This window comes from Lepeophtheirus salmonis, chromosome 1 (assembly GCF_016086655.4).
Source record: "Lepeophtheirus salmonis chromosome 1, UVic_Lsal_1.4, whole genome shotgun sequence".
Lineage (NCBI taxonomy): Eukaryota > Metazoa > Arthropoda > Copepoda > Siphonostomatoida > Caligidae > Lepeophtheirus > Lepeophtheirus salmonis.
The window spans coordinates 10934568-10947009 of NC_052131.2; positions in this window are offsets into that span (position 1 = coordinate 10934568).

Here is a 12442-nt window from a genome sequence, read left to right on the forward strand (position 1 = left end):
CACTAAAAATTTGTACAATAAATAATCATTAAAAAATAAGATTAACAAAGAAAAACATAAAATATCCAAAAAGTTAAAAATCTAAAATTAAGTATTTAGGATTTGCCTATTTTTATTTCTATTAAATATATTGATAATGTGATTTAAATTTTTTTATATTGAATTGAATTCTCCAGAAAATACTGTATAATATCCAGTGCCAAATTGAACGTCAATATGTATTCCTTATGTATTTTCAATTCAAAAGCCATGTAAGGAATTAACTAATTTTTGGGTAGCCCAAAAATAATTATGGCCATGATATGGTTTGGCGTTGTGTTTAGATGACCTTTTAAGATTCATACAAGAAACTTCCTCAATAACAGAAAAAAAGACACTCAGCAAAAGCATGAACAACAGAATTAAACAGCGTAACACATATTTGCAATAATAATTCAATGTAGCCACTTGTAATTGAATTTCCTGCCACTTTTGCGGAATTCATTATATGGTATGTCGGATTGCCCTTCAAACTTAGCATACGGAGATATTTTCCACAAACCGTTGATACTTATTTAAATGAACCCATATTCGTAGGCCAAGGAGTCAGCATACAGTGTCTTGCTGCTGCCTTTGCAAAGGAAAAACAGGCTTCCCTTTCGGGAAAATATCATCAAATTTTACATCATGAATTGAAATTACGTTATTATCTAACACTTCCCTTTCTAAACATAACTAATTTTCATGGTTTTTATAGAAATACTTCTTCCCCCTGTTCTTATGTATTACGTCTATTGTCGAGTTTGAGTCAAAAACCACAAAATTCTATGAGCTACTCCAATAAAAGAAGAAAATTAGACTGCATGGGAATTTATCATTTTTGTTCAAAACAAAATCTACTTCAAACTCCTTCTCGAGGAAATACAAGACGTCCAACCAACATCTTGTTTTACAATTAAATAAAGAAAATTCTTGTTGTAAATTATAGTCATGATTGTAGAAAATTGTGGCAAGTCCACCTCTAATTTTCTTTGCTGCTGTTTAAAGACGGAATGTATAATTTATAAAATAATTTTTCATTCCAAATTTCCATTCCTTAATCGAGTGCTCCCGATTATCGGTGACGATGTAGGTTTATACAAGATCCATGGAATTACTTGCGTACTATATTTGTCGATCCTTTTTTGTAAGTTAAAATTTATCCCCTCTTCTAATTTTTTATATATCAAACTGTTTCTTAACGTTACTCCGATTCTGTCCCACTTAATCCCAAGAACTTCTAAACTTTCTCGTATACCGTAACCTCTTACTTCGGTGTAAGATATCGGAGTCCACTTACACATCTGTAGTATTGTCGTTTTATATTTATTGACTGCAAGGCCAGACTTTATCCCCAACTTCTCTTATCAACCCAAGAGAATTTCGACCCTTCTAATAAGTTGCTTCTCCAATCTAGTCTCTACTATAAGAGTAATCTGTATACAGATGAATTATTTTCCTGCTCAATCCTAGTTAAATACCAAATCTGCCATTTTTTTCTTCGATAATATTACAAAGTTGTTCAATTACTTATATTTTTTCTACGTTAGCCTCATGGCCTTTTTCTGGATTCCATGAGGATATTAGTTATTTTTGACTATTCTTTAGGGTCAAAGATTGATTAAATGATTTTTTTAAATAGGGGGGATAATTTATATAAATAAATTTTAAAGGTTAACTTTAAAATATTCTTAATCTTTTTTTTACATGCCTCTATCATGGATGTAACTCAAGTTATCTTTGTTTAAATTTGAAAATTGGTGCGTGTTATTAAAGACTCATAGCTTCAAAACAATTATATTAAAAACATCGGAAACTATCCCATCTTATCGCTAATAGTCTTTAATCTTCTCATACACGCATCTTATCGTTGTCAATTTAAAATAAGGATATTACAATATTTCAAGGTTAAAGCTCCTTTTTGAATTTATGTTATAAGAAAGTCTATATATCTGAGAAAAAAAGAAGCGAAAAATAGAAATAAATTATCCCTCTTGAGATTAAGATCCCAAATTGGGGATCAGTGTTCATCAATCGAGAAGTGTTCATCTGCGTGAAGGAATTCTCACTTAACAGTGAAGGTCTGCTTCAAAGACTCCGTCAATTTCCGTCTCTTGGATTCCCTTACTCACAATTGGTCTTTAACGAGTCATTATGTGTTTAATAAAATTGAACTATGGGCGCATGAGTGCATGGATCTTTGAAATTAAGTCATAATGAATAAATGTCTAGATGAAGAATGATCATAGTCCAGAAGAAAAGTAAAGTTTTGTTTGGAATTTTCATTCTATAGATTGTTTTAATAATTTTGTTTAGCAAATATTGATGTATATTTTACCTATGACACGTGTGGTAATTGTGGAATTTTCAAGCCATTGAATTTGAAATGTAATTAGTATATGGTCTGAATTTCTATAAATTACAATTTGTTTATAATTGTTTAAATTAGTTTAATATATATATATAAATAATTTGTAATTAATATAAGCTTTATTTATCAATCTATATATATATATATATATGTATTAAAGCATCTCTTTTATTCCAGCAAAATGTCACTTTGAGCCAGACTTTGTTCTTTTCCAATGTGCCAAAAAAATCTTAGTTTTCATAAACCTGAATCATGAAATAAAAATATATATTATTGATTATCAAGCATATTTATTTAATATTGCTTTGTCAATATAGATTAATTTGATATTTTTTGATCAAATTCATCAACAGTGTCATTGTTGAACATAATGTATTGTATGAATTGAGTTTATTGTAATAACCTTTTTCTCGAGTGTTTGCCAAAAAAGTCAAGATGACGAAATATTTCTTTACATACATCTTCATACATCTTTATTTGGAAGAGGTTAATTTGTTAAGTCTATGTATACATCCTAAGTAGTTAGTATTTACGTCCATAATTTAGTAAAAGCTACTATTATCCAAATTATCTAAATAATTTTGCTTTTATAGGAAGTCATTTTTGGAGTAAACATTGTCTCTGTCTGATTAAAAAGTTACTCTTAAACAAATTTTGTTGATATATTCGAATTTAATTGTAGTTAAAATAATATATAATAACATAGTTATACAGTACCTTGAACTATTCGATTACCAATGATAACTTAGATAATACGATCTGTCATGAATATTAAAAATTGCCAAGAAACTTTAACATCCACTTATATTTTTACTGAAGACATATTTATATGATCGTATGATTATAATATAAAAATTTTAGTCAAGGAATATGTCAGAAAAATATTTGTGCGAAAATTTACTAAATTTTTTTTATAATTTTATCTTACTACTATCATGCCCTGCTGAGAAAAATACCAAAAAAGCTTATATCATTTTTAAAATATAGTACCTATGTTTACGTTTTATTTGTGGTAGATTGAAATTCCATTACTGGAAACGACGTTTCACACCATCAATCAATAAGATGTTACGAACATTATATTGGCATTATATAAAGTTAAATATCAGTATAAAAGCTGGACTCCTGATGTATGTTGTATATTCTGTGTCAAAAATATCAAATAGTATTTCCTTCAATTATTATGTAATTTATAACGTAAGTTAAAAGGCTGTATAGAAGTTGATATTCTAGAATCCTCGATTTTCCAACTTTATAATGTTTGTAAGTAAGAGCCATGATGATTAAACACCTCCACATTGACCATATAAAGAACAATTATTACAATTTCAGAAGCACACATCAATCCAACAACACCGATCTAAATATCAACATAGAAAATAAATTTATTATGTACATAGACTTTAAAATTTACTAGTTTCTGTTATAGTACTTATGATTATATAAATCCCCATGGATACAAGATGACTCCCTGTAGACCCGTACTGAGTGAGTGATTCCAAGACAGAGACATAAAAGGGAGTCCTCACAGGAAATCCTTCCCTAAACCCATTCGTAGGGGAAGATCAGCAGGGATTTCCTTTCCAGGGATTTATTGTTGTGTTGTAGGGAAACACCGATCCCGAATTCGGGATCCTACTTTTAAGAAGGATTTCATTTCCCACTTTTTAAGTTCTACCGCCGCTTTTCTTTTTCTTTCCTTTTAAATCTGTCTTTTTTCTCCCATTTTCATTTCTTTTTTCTTCCTAGATTTATCATGCATATATATTGACTTTTTTTGTAGGATAAATTCAAAAATTAGCTTTCATTTTGAAATATTGTAGTAGCCTTATCTCAAAATGACAATGATATATAGCGTTATTGAGAAGGCTTTTAAAAAAAATTAAAATTCAGACTTACAATTATAAAATGAAATACTCTTAAACTATAGGAATATATTCTTATTTAAGCTATGAGCCTTTGAATAAAAAGCACCTATTTTCAAGTCTAAATAAAGATAACTCTAGTTATAAGCATAAGATGGAATTCTACTAATTTGATTATATTTCGTTCAAGTACTATTTTTGCTGTTGATCAGTGTAATTTCGAAACGAGTAATACTTCAATATGTAAAAATCAATAAGTTGATTTCATCACAGAAGTAAATGTAATATTAAATACTTTTGCAAAGTTCAGAGGGAAAAATGGCAAATAGTCAGAAAATTTATAAAGTGGATAAAATGGCACAAGTCATATAATCAAATATATTTATATATGTAGATACAATTTATTGTCATTTTTATCAAACATATTATACTGTTTATTTACATACATTTGTATTTTTGTAACCATAAATCAAATTAGGTATATAACATGATTTTTTTATCTGCATCAGTTCTCCTGTAATACAATTTGCATGTGGTCTTCACATAAGGTATTTTATCATGAAATAAGGCCTGCATAACTATTTCTTGACAGACTAATTATGTTTAATATTTTTTCTTAAATTTATCATACAAAACTTGACAAATGATTTTTAAATAGTGCAACTCTAATCGATTCCTCTATACGGACTATTTAAGAGATAGTTGAGTGTAAAATGAAGGCTGAATAGTTTTTTCTGGTTTTTTGAAAATAAACCAGGGTATAGAAGTAAAAATATAGCCAACCTTGTCCCCTTAATTAGTCAGATGTAGTTGCACTGACTAAGTATATGTAAAATATATAATTTTACACTTACTCCTTCTGACCAAGGAACTGTCTTGTATTCCATCAACGTTAATTATACTTCCTTCTCAGGTAATTACCAGACACAAATCTTTGCAAATTGAGTTCAGAAATATAATTTATCTCAAGCACGGTGTTCATTTTCCATGCTTAAAATAATTGTGATATTTTTTTTTTATTTTTCAATTTTCCTATCTCTTTTTTAGTAATTTTTTCCTGACACCTTTTAATACTAAATAATGAATATTTGTATAGTAAGGTATTATTTTAGTTAAATTTTCCTCCAGCAATTTTTTAAAAGTTCATTTGTCTGTCTGCAAATTCTAATACATAATGTTATTGTAATTAACAAAGCTTCAGAACCTTAATTACAGCTTCAAAATCCTAATTAAATTAATAAGATTAAATTTTCAGACATGGATTTGACTCAAGGTTTTGAGAGTGGAAAAACATATCTTATTGCAAATTATAATTTCGACGTCATTTATCCTTGAATATTATGAAATTTTAATATTAATTATGAGCTCGAGGCTAGGAAACAAGTTTGGCTTAAATATAGTTAAAGTTTGATTTCAAAATCAAGTCAGACTTGATGTGAAAAAAATCATTTATTTGACATGAATTCCAATTTAAAAGCTCTAAACTGGACTCCCAATCCTACAAAATAACATTTGAACAAAGCTATTTATGAGTTGGAGGAATGAAAATTGATTAATTGATTAAATAAACGAGTAGACATCAAACACGCATCATATGACATTTTGTATAATTAGTATAAATTAGTCCATCATGGAGTTCTTGTTATATTTCTTCTTTGCTTATACTAATAGTGAGATTATTCATAACTAGTGATGCACAAAACATGTCCTGTCCAGATGTAAAATAAAAGAAAACGAAAATGAAGGTAATAATTCTGACATATAACCTAGAATATAGGAGAAGGAAGCAGCTTAGTTGTCATGACGTTTTATTAGAGCAAACAAACTCCGTATATAGGAAGGACATATAGCCTGGAATTACTCTGATGTCAATCCTCAATTCTACTGTAAGTCCCACAAGGATTTTCACTTATAACTCCCGAGAAAGCCTTAATTGTTACTCTCCGTCTTTGATGAGCACATGAATTAGTTATTATTTGTTACGAAGATATTCCCTTCCCAAATTAAATAATAATGATAGCAGCTTTGGAAAATAAAAACCTGTTCAGATTACCAACTAAAAAAACCGTTTTAACTTTTTGAGACATATTTTATACATCTCTGTCCAAAACGTTAGGCTGATAGTCAATAATCTAACTTCCGCATCTACCATATCGTTCTTTATTTCATCAAGGGAAGGAATTAATTTTACACATCGAATCCACTCAATTCCTTTCATAACTGAAATGAGCTAAATGTTGTATTAAATTTGTTCTAAGCATTACGTACCACAGAGAAAATTTAAGATCTTCAAGTACCATAATTATTTAAAAATTCTTAATTTATAATAAAACAATATCTAAAAAACTTTGATGACTATTTCTTTAAATACAAGACAAATTACATATTTTTTTGATGACCTTTTTTTCAAATTACAAGACAACATGTATTTTTAGCCTATAAAAACAAATTTTAGTTGTCACGCTTACATGTGTCACGGTTCCTGTACAAAGAGGAATTAATGTTGAATGCACAATATTTATTTAATATATATCAAATCAATATATTTATAGTTTATGAACGAATAACTAATTGTTAGAAAAGGTGACGCACACCGCTGATACAACAATATAATTACACAGAAAGATAAAAAACAATAATTTATTGATCACACAAATATTTGAGGTTGTATAAAATATAACCACTCATTAAGCAATTATGATATTGAATTAGCAAGTATGATAGAACAAATTAATGTGAATATTACTTATGTATCATAGAATGATTTAAGTTATTCAGTAAAACCCTCAATTTGGGAAATGTACTAGTAAAGTAAAACTGTCCTAGCTCGCTTGTAGAAAATGAAATTGCAATCATTCGATGGAACCTATTAATATTAATAATTCAAAAAAAGCTGAATGGTTCTTGCATAAATATCATTATATAAGATGGGAGTGGTTGACCCTTTAATAACCAAAACAGGGATCTTCAAAGTAATTATATCGATCCTTGGAAATCGATGGATAATTATATGTGGTCAAATAGGGGTTTCCAAGTACTCTACACTATATTAGCCATAGTCGTCATTTTAACCAAATAACAATTGAACTATGCTGAGTATAAACAATGCCCATTACTTTTATTTGATATAATGCATAGAGAATGTGAAATGTGAAACTCTTAAGGTTGCCAACCGGGGGTTTAGATAGATGCACCCTAATTTCATTCCATGGGACTGATTTTTCAAAATACAAAAATATTTTCCTATTGAACTTAAAAAGGTTTTCTTTAATGAAGGGATAAGTCGTTCGATCGTAAAAAATTTTTTTCGTAACATATATATATTTAAAAATGGATACATTTATAAATAATTAATTTATACAATATTTCATTTTTTCCTTATTTGATGCTTACTGTCAAGTAAATGTAGAACACTTTTAAGGAAAAAATATTTTTAGTGGTATAAGTCAGATATCAGTAATTGTTGGTCCCCAAGCCACTTTTACTGGCCTTAAATCAAACATGGACCATGTTAACATTGATTTTTTTCATATTCAAATTAAGCATATCCCCATGAAATAACACACTACATAAATTTGATAAATAAAAAACAGAAACAAAAAAAGTTTTTGGCAAATAAGGATTAAATCTCAAATTGACTTTTATATTGCTTTGCACACGTTTTGATATAATTTTCAACAAAAAATAAAAAAAAAAACAGTGATTTTTTCAAAGTGTTTTCATAAAGATAAATGTTTTATAATTTGACTAAAGGGCGCAAGGAAAATAGTGGACACATAACAAATCAACAAAATTATCATAAATAAAAAGACCCATTTATATGTGCCTCATCTAACTATTATATCATTTGATAGCTGTTGTTCTTACATAATGCATGCTTCAAAAATTTTATTTTTGAATAAAGAAAGGTACTAATATTTTGCTTTATTATGTTTATTTAAAAGTAAATATTTAAGAACGAATTCAATGTTTAAAAAAAACAGAACTTATCCATCAAATATGAAATACCTTATTGAACTCATTTAAATCACAATTTTAACAATAAAGATAAGTAATATTGACTTTTAAAAAAAGCTTGAGCTGCAATAAGTCAACAACAACTCAAAGCTTCATGAAAGTTTTAAAAAAACTTATAAATCAGAACAAAATTTTTGAAAAGGAAATTTTATGTCACTTTTTGAATATACTTTCTTGTTTGAATTAAGTACTTTTGAAAAAGTAATTTTTTATTATATTATAAAGAAGCCAAACATAACTTTAAAAAAAAAAAAGTTTTTGTTAGACTAAACTTAATCTGTCAATTTTTTTATGTGATTCCTTATGAATTGATCTTTTTTTATTAAGAAAAGACTTCGTTGTACGTTTACCACGTATTACGGGAACCAATCTGATATATAGATCACAATTTTTGAATAATTGAAAGTAAGTACAAAGTTTTTGTTTTTATATAAAATTTAAACTCAGTTTTGTATAAATATTTATATTTATAATGTCAATTTTCCAACTTTTTTTTTTCATTCTTGGAATGGGCTAAATAAATTATATTTTTTATTAATTGTTCCATCTACTACTGTTCTTTAAATTAAACTTTATACTATAATATATATGTATCTAACTAATATTTGATTGCAAAAAAACTACTATTCTTGAAAGAGAAGAAGTATATTCTATATATTACAATCAACTACTCTATTAAAATTCATTTCTAGGTATTTTGATATGAAAAGCTTAATTATTTTTTTTATTATGGTGTTTAAAAAAAAAAAAAAATTATCAAAAAACTGTCCAGGGATCTTTTTTATTTCTTTGTTTTTTTATTGAAAGATAATATATATATGTGACATTAACCAGCTCAAAGGAAGAGCAATGGATTTTTGTATAGTCAAATATTGAAAATCCAAACAGATATCAAAAACACTATGTTAAGTATTTTGCCGGAACAATGATGATCTCCTTTCATTAATAATACCACCCCCTTTCAAAATAATTTAGTTAGATTATGTTGAAAAACGTATGGTTTTTCATATGAATATATTCCGTTTTCTAAGGTATCTACAAATTTCATCTCAAATTCTGTGGATCTTTTTATTATTTAGATCTAGAATATTTTATGAAACTTCTTTAAAAAAATAAAGATAGTTTGCTACTGTATGTTAGGTGTTCAACCAAGCGTCAGCATATGTGGAGACATGTTCCATTTTAGCTCATTTCCAAAACGTTGGACGCACTTTTTTTTATAAAAGAATGAAATGTCTAGTTTAAATGGTTCAAAATATTTAGCTTTTCTTTAAAACCTACACTAACTTCACTAATTGTTATTTTTTTTTTTGGGAAATCATTTCCTAACAATATAATCATTGTAAATTATCAAAAAAGTGAAGTTGTCATTACAAGACACACAAAATTCAAACATTAATAGGATATATATATAGAAAGAGTGGCTCTTTTTAATGTTGAAACAGTTTTCTTCATTAATTTACTGCAATTAATAAATAATTCTTATTTCAAGACACCAGAATTTTATTGGATACATTAAAAATAAGGGAACTAATGGTAACGTTTTAAGCTTTAATTAAGATATTTGAAGTTGTATATTTTATATTTTTAAGAGTAATTTAAATTTTTGTTATGCAGAGATGTCATAAATTAAAAAAAGTGGGTTTCAATAAGTATTTCTCTGCTTTTTCTCATTACATTTAAGGGACTGTACAAAATAAAAACTTTACCTTGATATTCTTATCATTAATTTTTTTAAATATAAAATGCTAAAAACTTTTATTTATTTTTTAATTTAAAAACTTTGCTATATTTATATGACAAAATATAAGTGATTTTCTGCAAAAAAAATACTACATTTTTTTTACCCGATTTGATTTAAATTTAGTATGGCTTATAAACTTTTATTGGGAAACTATGAGCAATTAAATAGATTTTTAACTCAATTTATTTTTGAGCTCATAACATGATGAATTGGATAAGACCTTGGCATTTGAAATTGTAGTTCGTAAACCACTAATGGATACATATCATTAGATAGCTATTGAGCAATAAAAAATATTTTGTTTTGGTTAAAGTTCTGTAATAAAAAAATATGATTGATCTTCAAAATATTTTTGATTTTAAATATATCAAAAATCATATCTTCTGATTTTGATAAAAAAAATTATCAGAACAATTTAAAATCAATATTTCACTCGAAAAAAATGTTTAGAATGGAAGGTCTATAGTCAAGGTTGATATGATAGATATAATTAGTTTGTACAAACTAAATTTATTTAATATAGATATTAATCGAATAGTCATGACGTGTCTACATAAAAACAGACTGGTTATTAAGATGAAGAAGTTGAAAAAGAAAGATTTTTCTAGCATTTTTTAGAGTCAACTGTGCACTTTTATAGAATAAAAATATTAATTTGTCAATATGTGGTAAGGTTTAGAAATTTTTCCTCATCAGCTAATTTAAAGTTTAAGGCCAGGGGAGTTATGTAATTTATATCAAACCAATTTATTTCTATGATAAATACTGTATTTTGAATGTTTTTCACATGTAATAAAGCTGTTAAAAACTGCATCTTTTACCCAACGTATGAAAATAAGATATATAACTTCAGGAACAGAACTTAATTGATTATCTTTGCTTACGGATAGATATTCACAAAAACAATTACGGTTTACCTTTATAATGACACTTTATATTTTATAGATGTGTAATGGTTTTATAATTATGTATAATACTTAATTTTAATTAAAAAAATCAAAAATATTAGTCGTCAAATTATGGTATTATTTCAATAACTAAACAATTATAATTAGAAAGAAGAATAAATAGTCTGAGGAAAATTGAAAAATTTGTATATTTTTCCTTTATTCATCTAGAAAACTTATATCTTATAAAGACATCCCACAGATATAAATAAACATTTTAATTTAAAATTACTTTAGTATAAAAGTGAATTTTATGTTGTGTCAATATAAAAACATTCTTGAACAAAAATGAAGAGAAGGAGAAAATCCCAATATATATTTAGTCCAAAAATACATAAATGGCAATGCTTTACATGAACATATTTGAGTCGAGCTTTATGTTCACATTTGTGGGACAATTTAAGATATATATATAAGAACTTTAACTTTAGTTTATAATATTTATTTGATTTGAAAGACTTTTATTGACTAAAATAGTGACTTTCAAAGTAGAATCTGTTAATTTATTAATATTTTATATGACAATCAATTTTGTCTACTTCAAATGTAATTCACTGCATCTCCAATGGGTTAATGAGAATAAATACAGGATATAAATTATAAATCAAAAACTTAGATAGAAAATGAAGCAAAACTATGATGAACATAAGTGAAATAAAAAAGTTTTTATAAAAATAGACTTAAATCTTAAACTGTAAAACAAAATTTAATTGTTTTCAAATTGTAGACCTACTTTTTCGAGTTCAATCTATGGATCAATTTTCTTTTCAATCCTGATATATGAGTTATACAAAAATGATTTCTACAAAACATTAATCTTCATTTTATTTTATATTTTCGATGTTTATACATGACGTCATCTATAAAATCCGTCAAACTCGAATTTTAAATTATACACACCCTGACCGATTTTTTTTTTTTTTTGATACCGGTCCAAACAAAATTTATATTATCTATTTTTGTGAATATCAATGTACATTTTGAAACAATGCAAAAAGTTAAATTTTAAAGCACAAATAAAACCAATAGTTACCATTAATTGTCCATTATTTATTTATTATTCTACATTAATAAGCATCCGGCATGAATGTACTTAGTTATAGATTAACAATAAAAATATCTACTTATTAGAAAATCCCAAAATCATAAATAATGTTTAACATAAAATTTTGAGTTCGGCAAAAATAGATAAAAATAAATAAATGAACAAAATATCTAAATATTGAGGTTATTTATGATACCAAAAGTAGCAAATTTATTTGCTTAATATTATTTTTTTCTCTTTTCTCTTCAGTAATTAATTATTTGTAGGAATCGGTTATTATAGGAAAAAAGCTACAAATAAATTAGTTAAAAAAATCTTTAGTTGTGTCTGGAAATGTATGAAGTTATTCCCCATTTATATTCATTTTAGGCTGGCATCTACAAAAAGGTGGCTCTAAGTTTAAACTTAAGCGATATTTTAGAATAGTGGTTTCTA